This window comes from Anabrus simplex, chromosome 4, assembly GCF_040414725.1.
Source record: "Anabrus simplex isolate iqAnaSimp1 chromosome 4, ASM4041472v1, whole genome shotgun sequence".
Classification (NCBI taxonomy): Eukaryota; Metazoa; Arthropoda; class Insecta; order Orthoptera; family Tettigoniidae; genus Anabrus; species Anabrus simplex.
Window position 1 is genome coordinate 310,232,023 of NC_090268.1, and position 27,580 is coordinate 310,259,602.

Here is a 27,580-nt window from a genome sequence, read left to right on the forward strand (position 1 = left end):
CAACTGAGCGCATTCTCTCCATGTGTAACTGAGTGACCATCTCCCCTACAGAGCGTGGGTATGTTGACAGGAGTGTTATATTCGATATTGACTCGAGGTCTACAGTTCATTCACTCCCTTACATAAGATTTTGAAACACATTTTTATTTCAATTTCAAATTTGGTTATCGGGGTTACATTTGCATAGTTGGTGAAACACGCGAAGAGGTCGAGGGAGCCTTAGGACTTTGGAGAAAAGCTTTGGAGACAAATGGACTCAGAATAAGCCGTAAGAAAGTGGAGTATTTGTTCTGTAACTTCGCCAACCCAGAAGTTCAAGGTCCACTCAATACAATTTTTCTAGCGGGTGAATCACTGACAATTATTTCAAGGACCTGGGCTCATTTATTACCACCGATACGACGATTGATTATGACGTGAAGCATCGCATCAACGTTGGATGGACCAAATAGCGTTTGCTGACAGGCGTCTCATGTGACAGGCGGTTGCCTATAAAGCTCAAAGGCAAGATAGAGAAGACTGTTGTTAGGCCTGCCCGCACTTACGGCTCCGAGTGTTGGACAAGGAAAAAGAAGAATGATCAGCAAAATACCGAATGCTGCGGTGGTCATCGGCTGTCACCCTCTTGGGCCGAGTACGGGGATCATATAATGCGGTCCCTATCAGTGAGAAACATGGAGGAGTGGTAGTTGCGCTGGTACGGATACGTACAACGTCGAGATGAAGATAATCCCGTTGAGAGAGCTCTTACAATCGAGGAACCAAAGAGAGGACGTGAACGTCCAGAAGCAACATGGTGGCAAACAGCCGAAAAGGTCTTGCATAGAAACCGCATTCCAGTTTCGGAAACATCCACCCTCAGGGAGAACTCTCTAAGGATCGGCAGAGTCGACCCTGAGTGATACTTGGGAGTGTCCATTGTGGGCACACATACTGTGAGGAAAGAAGAAAAGGGTTACGCATACGGAATTTGAGATGGATTGGACCAAATGTTACAAAGAACCTAAAAATAAACAAGTACACGAATGAGACTAACAAGTACACAAAAGAAACTAAAAAACAATTTTTTACAAGTTGTTTTACGTCTCACCGACACAGATAGGTCTTACGGTGACGATGGGACAGGAAAGGGTTAGTAGTGCGAAGGAAGCAGCTATGGCCTTGATTAAGGTACAGCCCCAGCATTTTCCTGATGTTAAAATGGGAAACCACGGAAAACCATCGGGCTGCCGAGAGTTGAGTTCGAACCCACTAGCTCCCGCATACTGGATACTGGCCGCATCTAAGCGACTGCAACTATCGAGCTCGGTGGCTAACAAACAGCAGGCTACCCAACAGAAATAGAGTAATGAAATGTTGGTCAAAATTGTTTTAATATTTACTCAATTTGAAGGAAAAATATCTAATTTTCGAGCAAGAAACAAACAGACAGACGACTCAGTTCTATTTATTGTATTTATATTCCTCTGAGAGTTCACGGAACTCGTGAGCGACGCTGTGGTCATACCTATTTCATGTTACACTCAAAATAGAATAGAAAATAGAATACATTTTATGATTGTATGGGCTTTGCCATTCACAAAAGAGTCGTTCTTAGGGAACAGAATGAAATCAAATGGAATGGCGAGGTGTGCGCTGTTCTGTCGTTTGTTAAGTTAACCTGGCAACCGCTGGAATTAGCAATCTGGTATTCGTCAAAGATACTGTCAGAACAAATAAAGCCTCCATTTAAGAGAGAAACAAACAGGCGAATACCACATCAAAAGCACAAGATTAATTTCTGTGAATTCCGAACGATGCTGTGTGTATGCTTTACTCGACTCAAAATTAATCCAAAGCAGCATCAGCTGACACATGTACGGTTCACATTCAAGCTCCTCGTCTCTCAGAGATAATAATCTCACTCCGAACTGGTATCTAGCATTTATCTTGTGATGTTATTCCGGAGAATATAGTATAATCACAGAACAAACGTGGCACCGCGGTAAAATATATATCTAATTCAAAAGACCTTGTATCTGCACTGGATGAATCGAGTAATTTTAAATGTATAGGGTAATCTATGAAACCATCTGTGAATATATTTTCACTATATTGAATTTTAATATTTACCACTTGATTTAATGAGAACATATTATTTCTACTCTCTCTGTATCAAAATATATATCGTTATTAATTCGAAATATCATGTTTCAATTCATTCGTTATTTCATTAACAGAAAAATTTACTGTGTTTTTTTCTATTGGCTTTACGTCGCACCGACACAGATAGGTCTTATGGCGACGATGGGACAGGAAAGGGCTACGACTGGGAAGGAAGCGGCCGTGGCCTTAATTAAGGTACAGCCCCAGCATTTGCCTGGTGTGAAAATGGGAAACCACGGAAAACCATCTTCAGGGCTGCCGACAGTGGAATTCGAACCTACTATCTCCCGAATACTGGATACTGTGTTTTAATATTTAGCTATATCACCTGGGTTATTCAAGAGGACAAATTGGGGTAAATATTCGTTTATTTTTTTTAATATTTTTTTTTTGCTAGGGGCTTTACGTCGAACCGACACAGATAGGTCTTATGGCGACGATGGGATAGGAAAGGCCTAGGAGTTGGAAGGAAGCGGCCGTGGCCTTAATTAAGGTACAGCCCCAACATTTGCCTGGTGTGAAAATGGGAAACCACGGAAAACCATTTTCAAGGCTGCCGATAGTGGGATTCGAACCTACTATCTCCCGGATGCAAGCTCACAGCCGCGCGCCTCTACGCGCACGGCCAACTCGCCCGGTAATATTCGTTTATAGGAAGGGGAGTTAGGGATTGGAATAACTTACCAAGGGAGATGTTCAGTAAATTTCCAATTTCTATGCAGTCATTTAGGAAAAGGCTAGGAAAACAACAGATAGGGAATCTGCCACCTGGGCGACTGTCCTAAATGCAGATCAGTAATGAATGATTATTGTTATACGTAGTATGTATTTTTTTGATATATGAAATCGCATTTATACCTGCAATATGTATTCCCCATTCTTTACTCCTTCTTTTCATTTACGTTTGAATATGGTAACTGTATACCCGTTAACATGTTAGGGTTGTAATTTTGCACCACAGCAACCTAGTTGGCATTCCAACAGCAAACAGATTCTTCAGCAGTACAGAAGTAAATGTAACTAGACAGTTGCCTGTCAGGATTTGTGTTATTACAGATGGAAAGGAATTCGTTCTACGATTACATAAGACAAAAGCCTAAATTTGATAAAAATGATAAAACAAACGAACAGGCGTAAATTAGTTCATGGTCAAACAAGTGTTAGTAATAAAACTAATAATGTAAGCAAGGACTCAACACTGTCCTTCTCCTAATAGGAATAAAGTAAGGAATATGTCAGAGTCTACGGAGCATTCATAAATTTCGTACAATACTAGAAATAGTGGGGCATTAAAAAATATTATATCGTTTGCTCTTTGTTCTGAAAGTTCAGCGTCATGTTCTTCAATCCAGAAGACACTAGGTCCGATTTAATCGGTAATTTTAGTTGAATCTGGTTAATTCATCTCGCTGGGGGATTGAATGGTTTTATCTACCTAGGTGCATTTATCATCATATATAAACAACACAACACACTGACAACCATCTCAACAAAATGCAATAACGAATATATTCCTCCATAAAGGTTGGCGTCAGGAAGGTCAATCGGCTTTGAAACAGAGTCAAGCCCACATGACTGCAACGGTTCGCACTTGTAACCACACTAGGGTGTGGAGAAACGGGCAGGAGGAGAAGATTATGGAACAGATTATTACAAATGAAAATGATCTGCGGAAGTCTAAAACGATGTGCATATTTTATGTTGTTCAGTCTCGGTAAAAACAATTGTATTTCGTTTAGACATTTATATCTTGATAGTTACAAAGTGCAAATTTCTTCGACTATACTTACAATGGTTTTATTTTTCAAAACTCATTAAAACAGTTTTTGCAGTAGTTGATTGTGAATGATCGTTGTTTTAAGGAAAAGCTATAACCATCCTCTCATAATATTTTAATCGAAAGTAAAATGGAAGTGGTCTGATCCTTGAAGAATGGATGAAAGAAAGGGAAAGGTTACGAAAGGATTGAAAATGAAGGACTTCCTAGGCCACCCATATTTAATATCGTCATGGTCGAATAAACTACGAAACTCGCAGTCGTCAACCCACGATCCGAGATTAGGAGACCCCAGATACCATCGTTTAGTCACCTTTTTGTTAGGCTAGGGTATCGTGAATGTATTCTTAGTTTCCACCCACAGAGGTTCAATAAATAAATAAATAAATAAATAAATAAATAAATAAATAAATAAATAAAGGTAGGATTGGTCAATAAGTTAGAACTGGTGGAGCGAAAAATTCTAAGGAAAATATTGGGAGTCCAAACAACAGAGGACAGATCATACAGAAAGAAAGCAAACCAAGAATTGTACCGCAAGATAGAAAAGTTCTCAGACACCATCCGGAAGAGGAGAGACATGTTCATTGGACACATCTAAAGAATGGACCCGGGAAAACTGACCAACCAGATAGTAAGGTTTTTTGAGACCAGAAAGACTGTGGCACGCTGGCATCAGGAAGTGAAGAAGGACCTGGCAGAAATGAGAATACAATGATCGGAAATAAGCAATAGGGAAACCTACAAGTCGAAAATAAAGAACACAAAGAGTTTCCAAGGAAAAGTTAGTTTGCGGACCCAAATACCATGGACGGAAGAGAGAAGAAGGTTGCAGAGTGAAATAATGAAGGATTACTGGGCGCAGATCAACGCTCAGAAGCAGCTGAAATCTAATTAATGTGGCCCACAGTTGACCAATATGAAAGAAAGAAGGAGAAATAAATAAATAAATAAATAAATAAATAAATAAATAAATAAATAAATAAATAAATAAATAAATAAATAAATAAATAAATAAATAAATAAATAAATAAATAAATAAATAAATAAAATTATTATCAATAATTAGGCTATCACCGAGGTGGCAGATTCCCTATCAGTTGCTTAACCTAACATTTCCTTAACCGTTCTTAAAGAACTTGGAAATTTATCGAACTATTCCCTTGAAAATTTATTCCAATCCCTTACTCCTCGTCCTATAAATTAATATTCGCCCTAATTTGTCTTCTTGAAATCCAACTTTATCATCTTTTTACGATATTTTCTACTTCTGAAAGCTCCACGCAACCTTATTCGCCTACTAATTTTATTTCACACTATGTCTCCACTGATAGCTCGAAACATATCACAGAGTCGTGCATCTTGTCTCCTTACTCCCAAGTCTTCCTAGTCCGAAGTTTGCAACATTCTCGTAACACTACACCTTTGTCGGAAAACACCCAGAACAAATCTTGCTGCTTTCCAGTTCTCGTATCACGTAGTCCTGGTGTGGGTGCCAGTTTATTACAGTATAAGCGCATATTGATAGATGACAGATACGCGGGTGTTGTAGCTATGAACGCTTGAAAGGTATGGTCGTAGTTTTAAAACAGAGGAGGTAACCTAACACTCTGCAGATATTTACAGTAGTTCGGCAATGAAAAATAGTTAATATGCATACTGCTATATACTTATATTTTGGAAGCTATGATAGGTTTCAGACAAGTGGTTCCGGGGATTGTGGGATAATGGGACCAGCTTGCATCTGATTACCACCACTGTCTCAGCTCAGCGATTACACTTGTAAATGCCAGACTGCGGGCTATATATGAATTACTTTGCCCCTTAAATCATGGAATCCGCATAGCTAAGAGAGATCAACAACTAACTTATCTCCTTCCAATGGGAAAGAAGTAATAACTCGTATATGAAAGGAATCAATTTTGGGCAAAATAAAAGCAGATGGTAAAAAACAAACAAATGGCCTCTCTTATTACACTTCGGTCCTTCAAATCTTTCTCTGTCTCTAAGATCCTATTTGACCCCTCAAGCATGGCGAAAATGCGTATATGAAAGTTTTAAATACCCAGTATCATTCAATAAGTCCTGCCGTAAACTACAGAAATTAGGCAACTGTAACAGACTGAAAAACAACAATACTGAAATATATGCTAATCTTATTTTTCTACCGCTTTTCCCACATCTGTGGGATCGCGGGTGCGAATTGTCTCGCACATGTGGATTAGGTCCTGTTTTACGACCGGATGCCCTTCCTGACGCCAACCCTATATGGAGGGATGTAATCACTATTGCGTGTTTCTGTGGTGGTTGGTAGTGTAATGTGTTGTCTGAGTATGAAGAGGAAAGTTTTGGGACATGCACAAACACACAGTCCGCGGGTCAGAAGAATTAATCAGACGCGATTAACACCCCCTACCCTGGCGGGAATCGAACCCGGGGCCCTCTGAACAGAAGGCCTCAACGCTGACCATTCAGCCAATGAGTCGGACACTGGAAAATATGCTAATAATAATAATAATAATAATAATAATAATAATAATAATAATAATAATAATAATAATAATAATAATAATATATAAAACCTTTGTCCCATTGCTGTAAGGGGTGGCATATGAAGTAGATGAATATTTGGCAGCGAGTTTTTAAGACCGGATGTCTTGACGTCAGCGTCACCAGAGGAAGATGGAATGTATGACGTGATATATGATAGTAAGAAGGAAGAGGGTGAAACATAGCCTTCTCCTGTCGAATACCACCGAGGGGTCTGCTCTGGCCTTAACGTCGCCATCCGATGGATGAATCATAATCTACAGCGCCATATACCCTAACTGCTTATGAACCCTCTGGAGAGGTTTGGGATTGAATTCCGGCTTTTCTTCACGCAGTCTAGTTATTAGAAATTTTACACCTATACTTCTCCTTCCCTCTCGGCCAACATTCTTCTGGTGCACATTTTTTTTCGACCAACGGGACTCGAACTGGCTAACCACGGTGTCAGTCCATATAGACTTCATGCCTTAACGATCATGGCCACTAGGCGGGTAAAATACTACTACTACTACTACTACTACTACTACTTTTTTGTTTTTGCTAGTTGCTTTACGTCGCACCGACGCAGATAGGTCTTATGGCGACGATGGGACAGGGAAGGGCTAGGAGTGGGAAGGAAGCGACCGTGGCCTTAATTAAGGTACAGCCCCAGCATTTGCCTGGTGTGAAAATGGGAAACCACGGAAAACCGTTTTCAGGGCTGCCGACAGTGGGGTTCGAACCTACTATCTCCCGAATACTGGATACTGGCCGCACTTAAGCGACTGCAGCTATCGAGCTCGGTCTCTACTACTACTACTACTACTACTACTACTACTACTACTACTACTACTACTACTACTACTACTACTAATAATAATCATCATCATCATCATCATAATCGTATGACTTCAGCTACCATGGGTAGGCATTTTTAGTTGACGTCATTTAAGATGCCTGGGTGTCATTTTCTCGTTCTTTTTCAGGATATCTTTTGGACGATGTACACTGAATGGCCAAAAGTCACGGGAAGGGCTGTCCCATTAGAAAATGTACCGTGCGACCGATGTTCGAGGGCCCATGCACGTCGTTGATCTCTATGTTGAGGTATCAGCAAAGGGACACGAGTTGGTCGTCGGGTAGTGAAGCCTATGCGGTGCAGTTACCTCCTTACATTACTGGTAGAAATGGATTCCTGACTCCCAACATTCAACTGGCCGGTGATCTGAGTGTTGCGGCTAGCTGCGACGTAGCTGAGCAGTCCGTCACAGACACCAGTATCGTGAAGATGGCAACACATCGCGAGTTAACATACTCTGAGCGTGCGATGATCATCTGAGCACAGCGCATGGGTCATAGCATTGTGGAAATTACACGCGAATTCGGGTTTCCGAGGTCACCAATGTCGAGGGTGGATCTTCAATATCGTAGAGAGAATGTTACCACCCGCGTAAACCGCCGGACGGGAAGACCACAGGTTTTCAACGAACGGACATCACGTCGCCTCCGCAGAACCACACTGGGCGCTCAACGGACTACTGTGAGTCAGATCACCGGCCAGTTGAATGCTGAGAGTCAGGAATCCATTTCTAACAGGACTGTAAGGAGACAACTGCACCGCATAGGCTTTACCACCCGACGACCAACTTGTGTCGCTTTGCTGACACCTCGATACAGAGCTCAACGACGTGCATGGGCCCGCTAACATCGGCAGTGTAGCATGGGGCAGTGGCGGCGTGTAGTATGGTCCGATAAACCCTGGTTCCAATTGTATCGAGCTGATGGGCGCGTGAGTGTTTGGCGTATGCGCATGACACTATGGAACCCGCGTGTCAACAAGGTCGTGTCCAGGCGGGAAGTGGCTCAGTTCTGGTCTGGGCGGCGTTCTCATGGTCGCAATTAGGCCCCATTGGCCTGCTGCATGGATCACTCACAGGTGCACATTATGTGAACATTCTTTCACACCATCTGCATCCTTTCTGGCCCTGGAGTACCCTGATGGAGATGCCATGTTTCAGCAAGACAATGCGCCATGTCACCCCTCCGAGGTGGCACGTAGGTGGTTGGAGGTGCACTCCAATGAAGTTAAGACCCTCCAGATCCCCCGATCGTAACCCAGTTGAGCATTTATGAGAAGTTGTCGATGCTTGTGTACGCTCCATGAAGCCCGCACCAACTACACAAGACCAATTGTGTGGATCCTGATCCCTCCAGAACGATTCCAACAACTTGTAGAGTCATTGCCTCGCCGTAGTGCTGCCGTTTTGATGGCTCGTGGAGGGAGAACTCGTTATTAGCTTTTGGCCATTCAGTGTACGTCTGATTTTTAATTAACTTTATCAGGTGAACACTAAACTTATCACACGATACTTTTTACATGCCAACATAGTACGACATGGAGTGCCGAACGGATTTTATTCTGTCCTTCAAATATCTGAGAGCCACCTTCCTAGTATCTGCAGGATGTTGTATATCCACAGAGGGAGCAAGATAAAATGATAACCAGGTATTACTATAATGGATTATTTGACATATACACTATCCTCGGACTAATTATGACTCGCAACATGCACGGTCTTTCGTAAATAACATTGAAAAGAGCAGTAGTACCATGGAATTATTATGTGCCAGAGGACCCGTGCTTCTCCCCAGCATTCGTTGTAAATACGTATACGTTAGTTGACGCGTCTACTGTAGATACGAAACTGATCCATGCATTGTACGGGTACTTTTTTCAATGTTTACTTTTAGGATTTGTATTACATCTTAATTTTGTGTCAAGTGAATTTTTGTAAATTTCTTTATTGTGACGGTTACTGATATTTTACGAATTATATGCAGCTGTATTGTTGTGTGTAGATTAATTTACAGCTGGACCAGAACGAATACAGGGAAATGAACACGGTATTTTTAGGAATATTGTAATAGCTTTTACATACGAAGGTTGGGACTTAAATAGTGGCAACTATTTACTTACAACAGATACAAAAGAGTTACATGTTAGCAACCTTTAATGTCCTTCAACGTAGTCACCAGCGTTGTGTATAGCCCGTTGCCAGCGATGTGGAAGTCGTAGTGTATCTTTAGCAGAGCCTATTCTGTTGATGGTGCGAATGGAGCTGTCTACTGCCTGTCGAATCTCTGCAAAAGTTCTGAAGCGAATGCTCACAAACAGTCTGGTTTCGATCACTGTCCAGTAACGCGGCAATGCACTTCTTCTTCACTCGTAGGACGACCTGCCCGATGAATGTCCGCCACAGTTTGCCAACAATCGTTGAAGGCTTTTACCCAACGTGCCACTGTTCTGTAAGGCAATGCAGATTCCCCGCAAGCCTCTTGAAGACCTTGATGACACTGTCGTGCTGTACGACCTCCGGCACATTCAATCTTGATCCAACTCCGTTCTTCCTGTTTGGAAAACATAATGACAAAGTTACGTTAGACCGCTAGCTCACACGTGGCTGTGTTTTTCTCGCTTGTGCGCAGGCAGGTTATGTGGGAAGGGCGGATCCATTTGCTCTGAGGTAAGATAGGTATGTAACCAACTTGTGCTATCAGCGACAATATTAGATTCCGTTGCACAGCGTCTCCACAGCAGTGTTGCCACTACTTGACGTCCAACCCTCGTATAAGATTTTAAAAATACATACCCATTGACTTTGTTACAATTGTACGTTCTTTAATGGCAATAAATGATACTGTAATTTGGATTTTATCCGATAAAACGCGCGCAAGTTCAGTAAATACCTACGTAGGTGGATCAAAAGGTTAGTTGCACTAACGCTTCGCAGCACCGCGCTGTGTGTCGCAAACGTGGGCACAGCGGAGAAAGGGACAGACATTGCCCACACGACTGTTAGGCAGGTCGCTGTGGTGTTTCGTCTAGTATTGTGTGAATAGCGGCTAAATGCAATGGCGCGTCAACTGGACGTTCACGCCAAATATGAGGTGCGTGCCAGAATCCGATTCCTATGGGCCAAAAGGAAGAATTTCACGGGCATTCAACTTGAAATTAGTGCTGTGTATTGGGGAGCGGGCCATTTCCCGGCAAGGTATCGTAAAGTGGTGTCATCAATTCGAAGCCGGGCGCACGGATATCACGGACAACCATCGCGAAGGCAGGCCCGCAACGTCCAGGGCACGTGAAAAAGTCAACAGTGTGAATGCGATCATTAGAGAGAACCGGCACATTAAACTGAGAGAAATCGTGACGCAGCTGAACATGTCGTATGGCAGGGTGTTCGCCATTGTTCACGAGGACCTTGGATATCGTAAGCTGTGTCAATGATGGGTCCCACGTCTTTTCATCGATGAGCACAAGGGACAACGATTCCAATCCCCTCTGGCATTTTTGCAACGCTATACCGCAGACAGGTTTTTGCAGCGAATCGTCACAGGCGACGAAACGTGGGTCCACCACTTCAACCCCGAAACGAAGCGAACATCAATGGAATGGGTGCACCCCTCATCACCACAACGAAAGAAGGCCAAGGTTCAATCTTCAGCCGGTAAGGTTATGGCGACAGTGTTTTTCGACATGGAGGGTTTGCTGCACATGGAATTCATGCCGAAAGGAACGACGATCAACGCGGCGTCGTATTGTCAAACATTGCACCGGTTGCGTAAAGCAATTAAAGAGAAGCGCCGGGGAAAATTGATCGCCGGTGTGATTTTGTTGCACGATAACGCAACACCTCACAAGGCCCGCCAAACGAGAGAACTGCTGCAGCGTTTCAAGTGGGAGGTCTGGCAACATCCACCCTACAGTCCCGACCTAGCGTCATGTGACTTTCATCTGTTCGGTAAGCCCAAGACGGAGCTCGGTGGTCGACGTTTCCAGACCGATGAGGAGGTGAAGGCCGCTGTCTCCGAGTGGTTGCAGAACGCTGGAAGAAATTTCTATGCATCCGGCATCGACAAGTTTGTTGTGCGTTCACAGAAATATTTGGAGTCTCTTGGAAACTATGTGGAAAAGTGACATTACAGTGTATGTCGTTATAGTCGTATTGCTGTTGTGTAGGTGGGTGTAATAAATGGCCATAACTGGGAAGTGCAACTTATTTTCTGATCTGCCCTCGTATATATTAATGGTTCCCATCTTGAATGATAATTGTTTAAAAATAAGAATACGTGTATGTTTGAACTTAACGTCTGGGATATATCATTACTAACTTTCAGCTGAATTGGTCCTGTGGATTTAGTGCCATTGAGCGAGAAACAGTCAGACACAATCTCATTTTAAACTATTAAGTGATTGTTTACAAAATATTCTCTCAAATATTGTGCTTTTAGGTCCATATTTTGAAATAAAACATAGTCATATGATAGTTTGAGTGATTGGGAGAAAGAAGTGCTTATTCACTCATGCATGCATTAGCTGAACCAGGCATGCAGACATCCATCCCTTCATCCACTCATTCCGTCCATTCACAATGTCTATTGTAAGTTTAGAAGAAATCTGTACGGACTCGTAACAAAACAAATACCTGTACTAATTAAAAATAAGTGTAAGATACATGTTGTCCTACCCAGGTTTTACCAAACTTCCTGTCTCTGACGTCCTTGGGTATAACGCATGCATGTTCAAGGACCCCTTAGCCAGAGAGCATAATACTACATCTTTTAGTAATACCAATATAAATGATCTGTTATTGGACATTATACATTTTCCAGCTAACTCATTCCTGGTTGCCAGCGTTTCGCCTCCGTGTGCTAGATTGGGCTTATCGGTTGGTACCTAGCACACCCACCAAGACTCATGGCTAGTGCATACCGTGGAGGCTGTCTATCTATAATTGTTTTCATTCCCCACCCTGAAGGGGTGGAGCGGACCACCTAGAGGGTTACGCCCTCTCTCTGGCCAAAAGATGCGGGAGGCTTGGGGAGATGTGATGGAAGAAGGAGGTGGGTAAAGGATGTGAAGAAGAAGGAGATGGGGGAGGAATGTTGCCTATGCCTAAGTATTTAATTTATTTGATTGATTTTTATTGAAAAGAGATACAAAGTTTTATAGGATGTACATGAGATGTGGAGTTTATACGAGGATTCCAGTTTGGAGATGGATGGTGAGGTTATGCAAGGTTGTAGTAAGATTGCAGAGAGAAGAGATGAGGTATCGGAGAAGGTCTAAAGTCTAAGGTGTGAGGGGAAGAAAACCAGGTATGGGAAGGGTTGGACTAGGTTGAAAAGATGTGGATGGCCGGGGGCGATGAAGTTGTTGGGGGAATATCGAACTGGTTGGGGTGGGGAGATTGAAGGCTCCACTCTGTAGCGGTGGTTGTAGATGTATGCGCCGTTTTAACAAGCCGTTGAACATCTTCAACCGTCGGGAGTTGGACACGGACCATATATGTCGGGCCAGATGCATTCTGAATTCGAGAAATTCGACGGGCAGGGATGCCTCCTGCGTGAAGTTGGTGAAGAATTGTGCGAGCTGAGATGGCAGGATCTACTCCGCGGAGCACGCAGCTATACATGGTATGATGTGTTGATGGTAGATCGGCGGCGGCTGCGGCGTTGTCGTGGAGAGATTGTGGAGGCGATGGCGGCGCTGCTGCAATGGAATCCAGGGGAGTTTCAGGGAGTGGCTGGAGATGAGTTTGCGCGGGACGGATGCAAAGAGGAGGGGATGATAGCATAATTGGCAATGGATGGCATGTCGTTATTGTAGTGATGGGATTATGGGACGGGGTAAAGGATGAAGTCGTAAAGGTCGAGGTGGTGGTAGTTGTGTGGTGAGAGGTAGAGGCGGGCGGTGTTAGCTATTGCGAGGTCTGAAGTGGAGACGCGTTTACTACGGACAGGATAGTAGGGTCGGCGGATAGCTGAACGAGTAGGGGTTTGGGAGTAGGCTCCACTTGGTAGAAACTATGACTAATGGTCACTCCGGTGGCGATGAGGCGCTTCCAGGCGTCCAACGTAGGTAGGTATAGAAGGAGATGCTGATGAGATGTAGCCGTCCAGCAACCGGTAAGCATAGTCGACGGGGATGCTGGCGGAGCGAAGGTGGCTGGCGATATCATTTTCCGAGATGGTTGGATCAACACCGTTGAAAATGCAGGTGAGTATATTGAAGGGAAGGCCGACTTCCTTTGTGGTGTCAGGCCTATGTGCTTTATTGGCGCTGGCGAGTTGCAAGGTAGAGTTGAGACAAAAAAGTGTAGCGTTGATGTGGAGATTTAGGTGTCCACAAGGAGAGAAATCGACGTGAGCTGCGTATGTGTTCCCCCGTGATGTCCTCCCGTGGAGGCGTGCGTGCGTGCGAAAAGTTTTCATTCCCAACCCGGAAGGGTTGGGGCGGGCCACCTGAAGGGTTACGCCTTCCCTCTGGCCAGGAGTTTGGGCGGGGTGGAGAAGATGTGTGAAGAGTAGGAGATGGGAAAAGGTGGTGTGAAAAAATATGGAAGGTAGGGGCCTCTTGGATAAGTGAGGTGTATTGCTACATATGCCTTTATTAGTTGCTTAGGAATTAAGTACAATACAAATGAATCATACAAGTATACAGAGAAGCGAGATTTAAAGATGTGCTAGGGAAAATGTGGAGAGCAAAGAGGTGATAAAAGGAGGAGAAGTGGGCAAGTGACGTAAGGAGAAGGCGGAGATTGTCGGAGGGCAGCAGATGTGGGAAAGAGGAACTGGATGGAGGTGGGGGGAAATGGTGATTGGAAGTTGAGGACTGAGGAGGAGGGGTAGGCCGGGGACGTCGACGAGGTGAGGGAGGTCGGTTCAAGGGTTGGGGCGGAGAGCGGGAATGTTCAAGGCGGTGGTTGCGGCCGTAGAGATATAAGCCATGGTGGACGAGGCGTTGAACGTCGTCAGGCGTCGGTGGATGAAGCCGCAGCAGGTACGTAGGTCCATCGGCGTTGAAGATTTGGGAGGCGCGTTGTACCAGGAGTCCTGATTGACGAAGGGTATGGACGATGAGGTCAGAAGAGAGACTGGGGTCGACCCCACGGACGACGTAGCTGGAAGTTAGCTGTTGTTCTGTCGGTGGTGGTGGTGGTGGCGATAATAGGCGATGTGCTGGATTTTCCTCGGCCGGCGGCTGAAGCGGAGCGGAATGTTGAGCAGGAGAATGAAAAACTGGGGGAGAAAACGTCATAAGGGGATAAGGATGGGACATTACGGAAGTTGTGAGAGGAAGGTTAGGGGAGGTGTGGGCAGAAGTGGTGGTGGTGGTGGTGGTGGTGGTGGTGGTAGTAGTAGTGATAGTAATGGCAGGGGAGGTGTAGGGAGAAGGCGAAGGTAGGGTTGGTGAGCGGTATGAAGGAGGCGTTGTTGCTGCTGGCGAAGTGACTGATGCTGGCGTTTCTCGATCGCTGTCGGGGAGCTGTGCCATGATGTTGGGAGGCGTAGCAACCAATCGATGAAGACGATTGTTAATCAGTGCGCTATAATGAATGATGTGGTCCCGGTCTGCTGATGAGGCCAAATAGAGCAGTACTGCGTCGGAAGGTTCTGGGCCGGCGAGGAGCCGGGAAACACAATGGACTCCAGATGGTCGAAGGGCAGTGAGGATATCCTCTTCCGGAATGTCGAGGTGGACATCACAAACGAGGCAAGTGTATGTATAGGGAAGGCCGACCTCCATCTCGGTGACAGCCTATTTGTTTTATTAAGTTCAGCGGGGTGCGAAATTATAGGGTGAGGCGTCACCCAGCCGACGAAAAAGAGAATTGTCCCGTGGAGGCCACTGCGTAGGCTACTTGGAGCCACCGGCAGTGCCAATGCACTATGAGAGACTTTGTCTCATTACCAAAAATTGATGCCTGCTTGGCCATCAGATGATACAGTTGTTGATTCCCATAGGGAACCTGAAATATTTAGTAAACAAAAAGCAGAATTTTCTAGTGATACCTAGTTTGATTTTATTCGTATAATTTTGGACTAATATTTACTTTCTTTGAAAGTTTAATTTCTTTCCATTTACATAAAGATACTTTATAAACGCACGTAAATGATTTAAATATGTGACACTTAGCTAATAATTACAACAGTCTGGGTCTGGTCATTTACTTGGAAGAATTCACCTGTTGCGCCTGTTGGGTTAATGGGACGGACAGTGCTGTTTTCTAAAGACCAAGATATTTACAAGCCTAGCTACTCGAACCGTAGATCTGTACCTACATTAGCTCTGTTTCTGTACTTCGTGTTTGTGTGAGACCAGAAAAGGTACAATCAAACAGGTATGTTGTCATGAAAGGCATCCAACACAGCATTTCCTTTCTGTAAATTGTAGGCTATATTGACTCATACGTCGATCAGAGTGAAGTTGTGATACATTCATGGAACTTCCTAGAGCCACTCCATCTGTTGCTACACCCATATCATATTTCAATTTATTTTTCACTTTTCGTCTGCCAAGATACTTCAGCTAGTTGATCTTCTTGAAGGGAAGGCACTTCATGCTCAATTTCAAAGAAGGGATTTCTCATCTACGAGATTTTCTCAACCATAGGTGGAAAATATGGCTTAAGTTTCGATACAAGCAATTCCAAGTGTATCATAATAACATCACTTACACTGCGTTGTAATATCCGCTGCTAATACAATTTCGCTCTTCAAATATTTACATCTTTCATTAATATTGCGGACCCCTTGGATTATCGTCGCAGCCCCCCCAAGGGTCTTCGAACCACAGTTTGGGAATGATTCCTAGATATTAAAACACTGTTAATGTCGTCCGCCTCCGTAGCGTAATGGTTAATGTTATTAGCTGCCGTCCTCGGGGGCCCGGGTTCGATTCCCGGTACTGCCAGGAATTTAAGAATGGGAGGAGGGCTGGTATGTGGTTAAAATGGTACAAGAAGCTCACCTCCAACGGGGGTGTGCCTGAAAAGAGCTGCACAAACTCAGGATCAGGACACGAGTTTTGTCCGACTCGTTGGCTGAATGGTCAGCGTACTGACCTTCGATTCAGAGGGTCCCGGGTTCGATTCCCGGCCGGGTCGGGGATTTTAACCTTCATTGGTTAATTCCAATGGCCCGGGGGCTGGGTGTTCGTGCAACATCCCTGCAACTCACACACCAGACATAACACTATCCTCCACCACAACAACACGCAGTGTGCTACAAATGGCAGATGCCGCCCACCCTTATCGGTGGGTCTGCCCTACAAGGGCTGCACTCGGCTAGAAATAGCCACACGAAATTATTTTTACTGTTAATGTCTAGGGAAATTTTAAAAACTACAATTTAGAGATTGGGTGTAAATATTAATTAGATGTTAAAAGTACCGGTAATTGTTAAATTAGTATTAGATAAATTGAAATGTAAGAAGGAAAACATGCATTATCAAAATAATACCAATTACAATAACTGATTACTCTCCCCTCTCTTCCGGGCGATCCGTAACTAGGGGATGTGAGTATTTTGTTCATATGATAGTTCTCTCTGAGCATGTTTGTGACAAATATTGTGAAATTTTGCTGGGCGATGTAGGATGTAATGTCTTTTCGGGAGGGAGAGAGGAGTCATTTCATTTTTTATACAGATCACTAGACAGTAGTTAACAGGACTCACAAATTCTATAATATTATCGTCATTATGTAACAAAGCTCAGCAGTGAATAGAGGGAAGTCCTTAGATATACTACAATATACAATTTGTTTGAACATCTGCCGTCTTTTACTGGGCACGATACTACTGCACAAGTGACTTGTTGAGGTTGACTACTGGCACCTGCTAAGACAGGCAGAGTTCATTCTATTCTCCATTTGAAGCTGAATAATACCTAACAATTGTGTATACAGAGAAGCCAACTAATGGCAAGAATGGTTTCCATACTTCAGAATGACTAGGATGTGTTTTAATGGTCGCAATAACTGTCACATCATTTACTGTTAAAGGTGAAGTCACATCAAGGTTTCCCCTCACGTACCTTTCATATACCCATTCTTTTCCAATTCAAGACCAGTGTAATGCTATAAAAACACACACACACACGTTTACTCGAGTTGTAAGTTGACAAGTATGGAAACTTGATGGTACAGTTAACACTTCTTATTTCAAGGATTTCAACTTGATTTTTTAATGTTCATACATTTAAAGGAGTCCTATTGTTTAACAAGTAGACCAGAATTCTCCTTTAGAAATTCTCAGCAGAGAAAAGACATATTTATTATGCAGCTTACTTTCGTGAATGAGATTCAAAGACATTGCTATCGGAAGACGCATTGTGGCTTCACTACTCTTGCTATATTTTAGTGACTTTGAATATTGAGGTCAACAGCCTTGCGTACTTAGTATGTACCCAGTAACCTGTATCACAGTGGTAGTAAATCTGTAGTGGTGCGTACATTTGTGGGTGTGGAATTAGAAAGGATACAAGCCTCTCCTTATCAAATAGTGTTACGCCTTTTAGCGTTCAGTCTGCAAGCCTATGTAAATTTACAATGCGCCTCAGGAGAGTTGGACCACACATCTCGGTTTATTACTGTACTGTATTCAGACTAAATTAAATTACATGTGAACAGAGAACCTGGTCCGTATTACGCAGCTATTATCGTATTGTAGCAGGATGTTTTACTCATGATACAATCATCGCAATTACTCGCATAAAACGTTATCTACAAACAAATTGTTTCGGCTAATGGGCGAACGGTTCTTACTTGTACGTCAGGTACATTGTTCTTTGTTCTTCACAGAACTGGTGCCCATATAAGTCTCGTATCACTCATCACTACTCTGACAATTAAAATGAATTGCTGTGATCTACTGAGTAAAGAGCCCGAGTTCTTGACACATCAGTCATCTGCTGGTGCGAGCTAGGAAATTGCTTACGAGTTGCTTTTATGTTTCTGTCAGGAATACTTTATCTACAGCCTGATAGTCACTAGTCACGCTTATGGACGCATTGTGTTGCGTCTGTTCATCATGGCTTTTAATCTCTGAAAGAAAGCAACTAACGTACGAGTAATAAAGGGAACTTTGTGAAGTGTCACCCCAGAGAAAGTTAAGATAAAAACTTGAAAATCCCTATTCTCTTACAATAATTTGTGTAACTGCGTAACCTCTGGCTGATACATTCATTACCGAGCTCGATAGCTGCAGTCGCTTAAGTGCAGCCAGTATCCAGTAATCGGGAGATAGTGGGTTAAAAGCCCCACTGTCGGCAGCCCTGAAGATGGTTTTCCGTGGTTTCCCATTTTCACACCTGGCAAATGCCGGGTCTGTACCTTAATTAGGGCCACGGCCGCTTCCTTCCAATTCCTAGGCCTTTCCTATCCCATCGTCGCCGTAAGACATATCTGTGTCGGTGCGACGTAAAGCAAATAGCAAAAAAAAAAAAAAAAAGAAAGAAAAAAGATACATTCGTTAGTTCCCTGTGCTCTGGTTTAGTGCCCTTTTTATTTCCCCATGAGTATGCACATACATTATTATGCATTACAAAAAGTACCGTATATTCATAAAAACATGCAGTCAGCTATCCAAAGCAACAGAAACGCAACGTAGTTGGCATTGTGGGGTTTTGAACTCAAAATTATCGTGAAATGGAAGATCAATGGTATGTATAGTATTATCGGGTCCTGAGGCATGCTCGAACACGACGAGGCATACTGAGTACTAAAGAACCTAAACTGTTTTGGGGCAAATTATCCCAATCTTGGATAGGAGATTCAGTCTGTTACTGAATGTTAACAGGAGCACAGAATGGTGAGCAATTGCTCTCTTCACGGCAAACATGCTTAACACCGTTCAGGTCTGTGGCATGTGCCTGCCACACCATTCGTTGGATTTCTTGTGTCTGAAAGAACTGATTGACCTCTCTGCACTAAGGGTGTTTTTTACTGTACACTATTTAAAGCTAAGTGAGAGTGTATAAGACTCCAATTGAAACCGAAGAGGACTGAGCTCGATAGCTGCAGTCGCTTAAGTGCCGCCAGTATGCAGTTATCGAGATATAGTGGGTTCGAACCCCATTGTCGGCAGCACTGAAGGTGGTTTTCCGTGGTTTCCCATTTTTACACCAGGCAAATGTACCTTAATTAAGGCCGCGGCCGCTTCCTTCCCATTCCTAGGCTCATCCCTCGATTGCTTGCAGCTGCTACTTTACAGCACACGAACAGCTTTTATTACGGCAAATTCTTCGATACGATTAGTATTGACGGAGGAATTTGATATTTACTGCATTGGTCAGCTTAATGCCGCTACACCACCTTTTATTAATAAAATAATACTGCCTGTAGTGTAGCACACAACCTGGATAGAGCAGTCGCGTCTGGAATTAAACCAAGAATTAGATATCTACGTCGACCTAGCATGACCTCATCCAAAAACCTGACGCAAACGGAATTCCCTTGTTGCTCCAACATGAAGGACTCACATCACATATCGAATCCAGACTCTAATTGTCTAATGGAAGCTTATGGCGACCTCATGAGAAAAGAGCGTACGTACGCATCTACTATTCTTGTTGTCATTGTCTATTAGTTGTTGCCTACCTCAAATGGTGCTGCCCAATGGTCTGGTTTAAGAGAAGACTTCCGGACAGGCCTCTTTGCTATCAGTTCAATATCATGCGGCCGATTTTGCACTGTCTGGTCTGAAACATTAACTCTGGTAGCTCTTCGAATATTCTGACGGAGCCGATCTTCTCTGCGAGTTATTTTCCGTCCTCTATCTAACGTTTCTGTCTCATTGACCTTTTTGCAAACTCTAGAGATTTCACTCTGACTCACTCCAACACGATCAACACCATCCCATTATTGGCCTTCAGCTTACAGCATTATCGCAATTCCAATGCGGTGAGCAGCAAAAAATGGGTACTCTTGCCACCTTACTTAAAGCCTACACGTACTGTCTGTTCCTCGTATCGGACAAATATCCAACCTGATCGGGTTTGGCGACGTGTCTCAGAGTCGGCCCTGCGAATTATAAAACTTCTATCGCAAGTATGATAATACGTTGACGCAGGAAATGCCATTCCAAGTTTTGAGCAATACGGTGAGACCCTGGGCCACACCATATACTATTATTTGTCAAGGGTTCTGAGAACTACTGTATATCATAATTCTTGTACTTTCCTGGATCACAGTTCATAGCATTTAATTTATTAACAAAAAATTAAGGAGGAAGTACCAAAATTACTCACAGATTCCATATAGGTTCGTATACATATTTATCATAGGACGAATATTAACGGAGATATTCACGAACATTTCATTTTTAGTTGAATTCCCAGGGTATTACAATTTGGAACTTAGAAGCAGAGATGATTTCAATCAATCAATCAATCAATCAATCAATCAATCAATCAATCAATCAATCAATCAATCAATCAATCAATCAATCAATCAATCAATCAATCAATCAATCAATCAATCAATCAATCAATCAATCAATCAATCAATCAATCAATCAATCAATCAATCAATCAATCAATCAATCAATCAATCAATCAATCAATCAATCAATCAATCAATCAATCAATCAATCAATCAATCAATCAATCAATCTTTCTTCTGCATTTAGGGCTGTTGCGCAGGTGGCAGTTTCCCTATAAATTTTCCTTAAACGTTTTCAAAGAACTGGGGAATTTATCGAACATTTCCCTTGATAATTTATTCCAGTCTCTTACTCCTCATTCTGTAAATCAATATTTGCCCTACTTTGTCCTCTTAAATTCCAACTTCATTTTCATATTATGACATTTCCTACTTTTAAAAACTCCGCTCAAGCATATTTTTCTACTAATGTTATAGCACACCATCTCTCCATTGACAGCTCGAAACGTACCACATAGTCGAGCATCTCGTCTCCTTACCTCCAAGTCTTCCCAGCTCAAAGTTTGCAACATTTTCGTAACGCTACTCCTTTGTTGGAAATCACCCAGAACAAACCGTACTGCTTTTCTTTGAATCTTTTGCGGTTCTCGTATCAAGTATTCTTGATGTGGGTCCCGATGCACTGGAACCATACTCTAATTGGGGTCTTACCATAGACTTACACGCCCTTTTCTTTACATCCTTATTACAGCCCCAGAATACTAGTCTGGACAAGAAACTGTACTGTACTGTACCTTCGAAAATCGTCCTCATTTTGTTTCAATTTGGTTCAGGTTTACCATACTTCACTCTACTGCCAAATGCTTTCGGAGAAAAATATAACATGCCGTAATTAACTTTGCATAAATTCGTATTTCCTGGACAAGATAATGCCAATTGTCCGTCTAAGAACGGGTACAAATGCTAGTATAAAATAAAAGGGTACCTTCAAGGAAATACAATTTTGGGTTTGAATAATGTAGGCGTGGTTTCCCATTTTCACACCAGGCAAATGATGGGGCTGTACCTTAATTAAGGCCACGGCCGCTTCCTTCCAACTCCTAGGCTTTTCCTATCCCATCGTCGCCATAAGATCTATCTGTGTCGGTGCGACGTAAAGCCTCTAGCAAAAAGAATAATGTGGGATACAATCGTTCGTACGGATAGCTAAATAAATGTCACATTTTTCACAACAGACAGTGCCAGAGAGGATGAGCCAGAATGCATTTTGCTCAGAAGGTAGTTGAAATAAGAGGGGGTAGAGCCTGTCAAAAGGACTCATAGGAATAGTAAAATATTCAACTTGGTATTTAGTGCTTGTAATTCTTTTGGTCTAGGATTTTAGGATTTATAGAAATTCTGTTAGCACGCAAGTGGTTGTAGTTTGGGTCACGTCGCTATCATCTTACATTCGGGAGATAGTGGTTCTAACGTTACTATCGGAAGCCCTGAAAAGGTTTTCCGTGGTTTTCCATTTTCGTATCAGGCAAGTGCTGGGCCTGTACCTTAATTAAGGCCACGGCCGCTTCCTTCTCACTCCTAGCCCTTTCCTATCCCATCGTCGCCATAAGACCTACTATCTCTGTCGGTGCGACGTAAAGCAGTTTGTAAAAATAAATTCTGTAAATCTTGAAGTAAGTCACCATCACAACATTTTATCGGAGAAAGTGAAATACCTGGTTAGAAATCGTAATCACGATAACCACTGTCCTCGAACCTAGGATTCGAGCGTCTGATCTGTGAGCGTTCCGACCATTAATCCTACAGTTGGACGTGATATTTTGCACTAGGTAAGGAACATGAGCCTCTTTATCACATTCTATTCTAGTCTAGGAATGACCGCTTTGTGATACGGTTATTCTTTGGTTATTTCTAAATGTTTAACTTTCACAGAATCAAAATGTGATTGGCTCACACATTAAGTACATGCCGCTGGTTTCGTGGTACTCACCGGAAAAAATCGCGTGACATTTGATTGGCTCCATGTGAATAATTCTGCTTCAATGCAGTCATACTTCCTTTGTTTACAGGACCATACTTTCTCCATTAATCAATTCTAACAGAAGGAAGATTGCATTGTTACGATTATAACATACAGTATATTAGTATCGTATACAAAGACACGGGGTATTGTTCGTCCAATCTGGACACGCAAACAAGTCTTGACACTAAATTTTGCTCTCTGTTATACCAAAATAACTGATATTGATTGTACCGCGTATTTTTCCCTTCCTTCATTTCTTTATTATGTTTCATAATATGAAGTGGTAGAGATATTTATTTAAAACAACGTTTGTATTAAAATATTATTAAATGTAGTAAATTGTATTTTAACTATAGAAAAAAATGGACCTTCTGTTATCTAATTTTAGGTATTTTTAAAATAATTAAGGCAAATTCTCTACTTCTACAATGCACACTGAAACCTGAAACCACCGAGCTCGATAGCTGCAGTCGCTTAAGTGCGGCCAGTATCCAGTATTCGGGAGATAGTAGGTTCGAACCCCACTGTCGGCAGCCCTGAAAATGGTTTTCCGTGGTTTCCCATATTCACACCAAGCAAATGCTGGAGCTGTACCTTAATTAAGGCCACGGCCGCTTCCTTCCCACTCCTAGCCCTTTCCCGTCTCATCGTCGCCATAAGACCTATCTGTGTCGATGCGACGTAAAGCAACTAGCAAAAAATAAAAAAAAATAAAAAAACAAACCAGAAATCAGCTCTAATTCACCTTCAGCAGAAACAATTAGCTAGGGCGGCAGCGTTCACCAAGAGATATGAGTGATTCTAATCCTGCTCAGAGGTCAAAAAATGCTGAAACTAGTGTTCTATGACTCGATTATTCACACAACTCACAACTTGTAACTGAAATGAGAACCTGATTAATTCCTGGGTATGAGGCAAGCTGTGAATAGAACTAACTACTCTATTCCGCTTGTACTGAGTCTGTAAATAGTAGAAATATCTTCTTCACACTTCTCCATAGGATTCTATGCTCTGTTTGATATTTATTTACTTTTTAAAATTATTCTTAAATATATAGTACGTTATTGTTTGTGTGAGTATTTCTCAGTGAATTACCAGAGGTACTCTTCTAAAATTTTTCTATGGGTAACAATAATCTCCTACACTTCATTTTCCGACAAATACATACACCTTTACAGATGGAAATAATAGACAAATTTCCGTGGTTCACTTAGGAAGATGCGAAATAAATTTTTTTATTGATTTAAGCCCGCTAGGGAGCGCTTATATCTAGTTCTTTTTGGATGCTCGCTTTCGTCTCGAACACCTCGTGAGTCCTGTTTTAATTTTTCCTTTCCTTCCTGTGAAAGAGGTTTGCGAGACTGAACAACTTTTGTTAGAGGAGAGCACGTATTTACCAATTTACAAAATTTACGGCGGTCTGACACAACAGTATCAGAAATCCCAGCGGAACCTAAGTCTTTTTTTACTGCATTGAGCCACATGCTTCCAGTCTTGTAGCTCTTGATGAGTGAGAAGATCTTCCTCGTAAGACTGCCGTTGTTCATTCTCAGAAGGTACCCCGTCAAAATTCAGCCGCCTACGTCGCATATTAATGTTAGACGTTTCCAACCGTTGGCACAGTGTTCGGAGTTCGCTTTCAGTCGACAGGTTCCGCGTATAGTACTAATGCTGAAGTCGGTCCCAAGCCTGGATAAAGGAGGAGGGCTGGAGCGACTGGCAATCGCTCCGTAAGAATCATTAAAAACTGAATAATATTCGGAGTAGCCAACCTTGAAGACTCTGGATCTTCACCATTAGTAAATACTTATACTAGCTTTTAAGCGAAATAAAATATACGTAAACTGTTATCCTTCCTGCCATTAGTTTCATTTTACATTGATATACCAGGTGGACTGCCAGCGCCGTACTTTCTACGTGTAAGTGTCCCATATAGTTTATGGCAATGGTGAAAGTATATTTTGAAACTAGTATCTAAACATCACCTGAATGTATTACATTTCGATTGTAAGTACTAAAAGAAATCCTGGAGAGAATGGAAAATTTGTACAAGTTCATAATGAACTGCAATCACTAAGTAGGCTAAACATTTTCTTACAAAAATTCGTGAAAGGTAAATGTATACATAAAAGAATCCTAACATAGTTTCATATCGATTGGAGATACACCTGCCAATCACTAAGGGCTACGAGAACACTTTCCAATTTCTCATAGAAAAACGCAGCTACTTCTGGAACGACTTTCATTCAACAGACGCCATAATGACGGATGATTGGAAACAAGCAAATTACGAGCTTTGACACGTAATATCGCAATATGAAACACGTGGTTTTCATAACAAGTTCTGCCAAAATACGAGATTTCATTATAAGAATGAGAAATGTATGTGTGAAATGTGCAATGAACACTGTGAAAGATACTACGTAAATATCTGCAGTCAAATACAAATATCAATAACAAAACTAGGACTAGAGTAATGTAATATACATAGTTTTTGTACTTTGCATATTGTGAGAATTTTATTTAATAATAATATCAGGATAAATTAGGATTGGGAGGGACATGATCATGCATTTGGGATGTATGAAATGCAAAGCCAAGTCCTTGGGGTTCGTATTCGACGTATAACAGGAGGTTCTCTGGCTTAAATTACGATAACATAGCACGTAAAACCACAAACTAGCTTGCTTTAAAATAATATGGTTTATGGTAATGGTGAAACTATATTTTGAAACTACTATCTAAACATCTCCTTAATGCATTACATTTCGACTGTAAGTAATACAAGAAATATTGGAGTGAATGGAAAATTTGCACAAGTTCATAATGAACTACAATCACTATGTAGGCTAAAAATTTTCTTACAAAAATTCGTGAAAGGTAAATGTCCATATCTATCTGCATGTTTAAGGAATAAAATATAATTTGAAAATATCCTTCCTTAGGATTCATATAGTTCGTATGAACGAGAATTAGAATCTGTGGGTCATTTTGGTACTTCCTTCCTAATATTTTTAATAAATTCAAAGCTGTTAACTGTGATCCACAAAAGCACAAGAACTACGACAGTTCTTAGAACACTTGACATACAATAGAATCGTATGTGACCCAGTTTCTCACTGCATTACTCAAAACCTTGAAGTGTCACTTCCTACGTTAACACATTATCATTCTTGCAATAGACGTTTCATAATTTTGCTACTAAATAAACCTAATAAAGTGAGGTCATTTTCCATTCTCTTGCTACATATTACACAATTAATTTATTTAATTATTGGCCAGCGTTATTAGCATACTTTATGTTTTTACTACGCTTACACCCACTTCCCTGGTATTGTTCACATGGCCTTAGAGTGCACTCGACCTTCTAGCCATTGTTACCCACATTCCTGATCTCTCTTTTAACTCATTTAGACTCTTGTGCTGTTAAAACACGGCAGGCTTCTCGTGTTTTGCGTAACTTAAGGCAACACAGTACCTTGGTAACGCGTCAGTGTGATTGACATTCAAGTAAAGATTAATCTTTCGGAGGCATTACATTCATTATAATATCGCCCTAAATTGTCCTGTTTCCATATTAGTTTCTGAACACACGTAAAATGCTTCATAGTCCTCTCCTTTTCTCTAGTTTTGGGAAGTAGAATGGGGAAGATTTATGGAAACACTACGAGTGATATGCTTATAAGCGTATTTTGACTGAAAAGGGGAAGACAATATAAAATCTTTCCCATGCAGTATTTACATGAATTCCTTTAGATTATGTCAGTTCTATCTATGTGATAATGTAAACGAGTTCACTTTTACGATAGAAAAGGGAAGACCGAAGTAAATGGACTATGGTAGACGTTCATTTGTAAATCGGCGAACTTGTAATTGAAATCCAGCAATATTAAAGGATTTTCCCCAAAACAGCTAGATGTTTCAAGAAAACAATATCATTATCATTTTGTGTAAATTTTTATGTGACGGTGTTGGCAATAAAATGTTATGTCGTTCTCCTACTCAACAGTATTAAATTATGTGTGAGATTCTATGCGATTACGTAGTAATTATTCCGCTATACTTCCTGTAATGGAAATGCTTAGTTTTATTTGGTAACATGTGTGTGAATTCATACGCAAACACATCGCAAATATTAACTTACCTAACTTGTAATGGATTATCTAAAGTTATACTCTGTAAATTTTGAGCGAATTCCTATCTGGCTGATTGTAATTATTATGTTTCACTTGTTGTAAGTGCAAATTTTCCTTTTCACGGATTATCACTATCACTTCACTAACTACAATATTCCCAAACACGACGCACTGGCTTTCATTTCACCATTCAAAGCCCTGATAATATGCTTCAGATCTTCTAAAAAATCATAAAAATATTTCATCAACTCACAAATTTGTAAATTACGGTACATTCCACCATATTTCTATATGTATATAGATTATAAATATTTATTGTATGTTTTGTTATTTTATTAATACATTTTATAACTTATGTATACATACATTACATACATTATCATCATAGAACTTTATGCCTTTCAGCGTTCAGTCTACACGCCTCCGTGAATTTACTAAACGTCGCCACAATCCTCTATTTACACTAGTTCTGTGGCCTCACTTAGTTCTATACCTCTTATTTTTAAATATTTAGAAACTGAGTCTAACCATCGTCGTTTTGGTTTCCCCTACTTCTCTTACCCTCCATAAGAGTCCTTCATGCTTTCAGGTAACCTATCCTCCTCCATTCGTCTCACATGCCCCCACCTCCGAAGCCGGTTTATGCGTACGGCTTCATCCATCGAGTTCATTCCTAACTTAGCCTTTATCTCCTCGTTCCCAGAACCCTGCTGCCTTTGTTCCCACCGCTTGGTGCTACCAATCA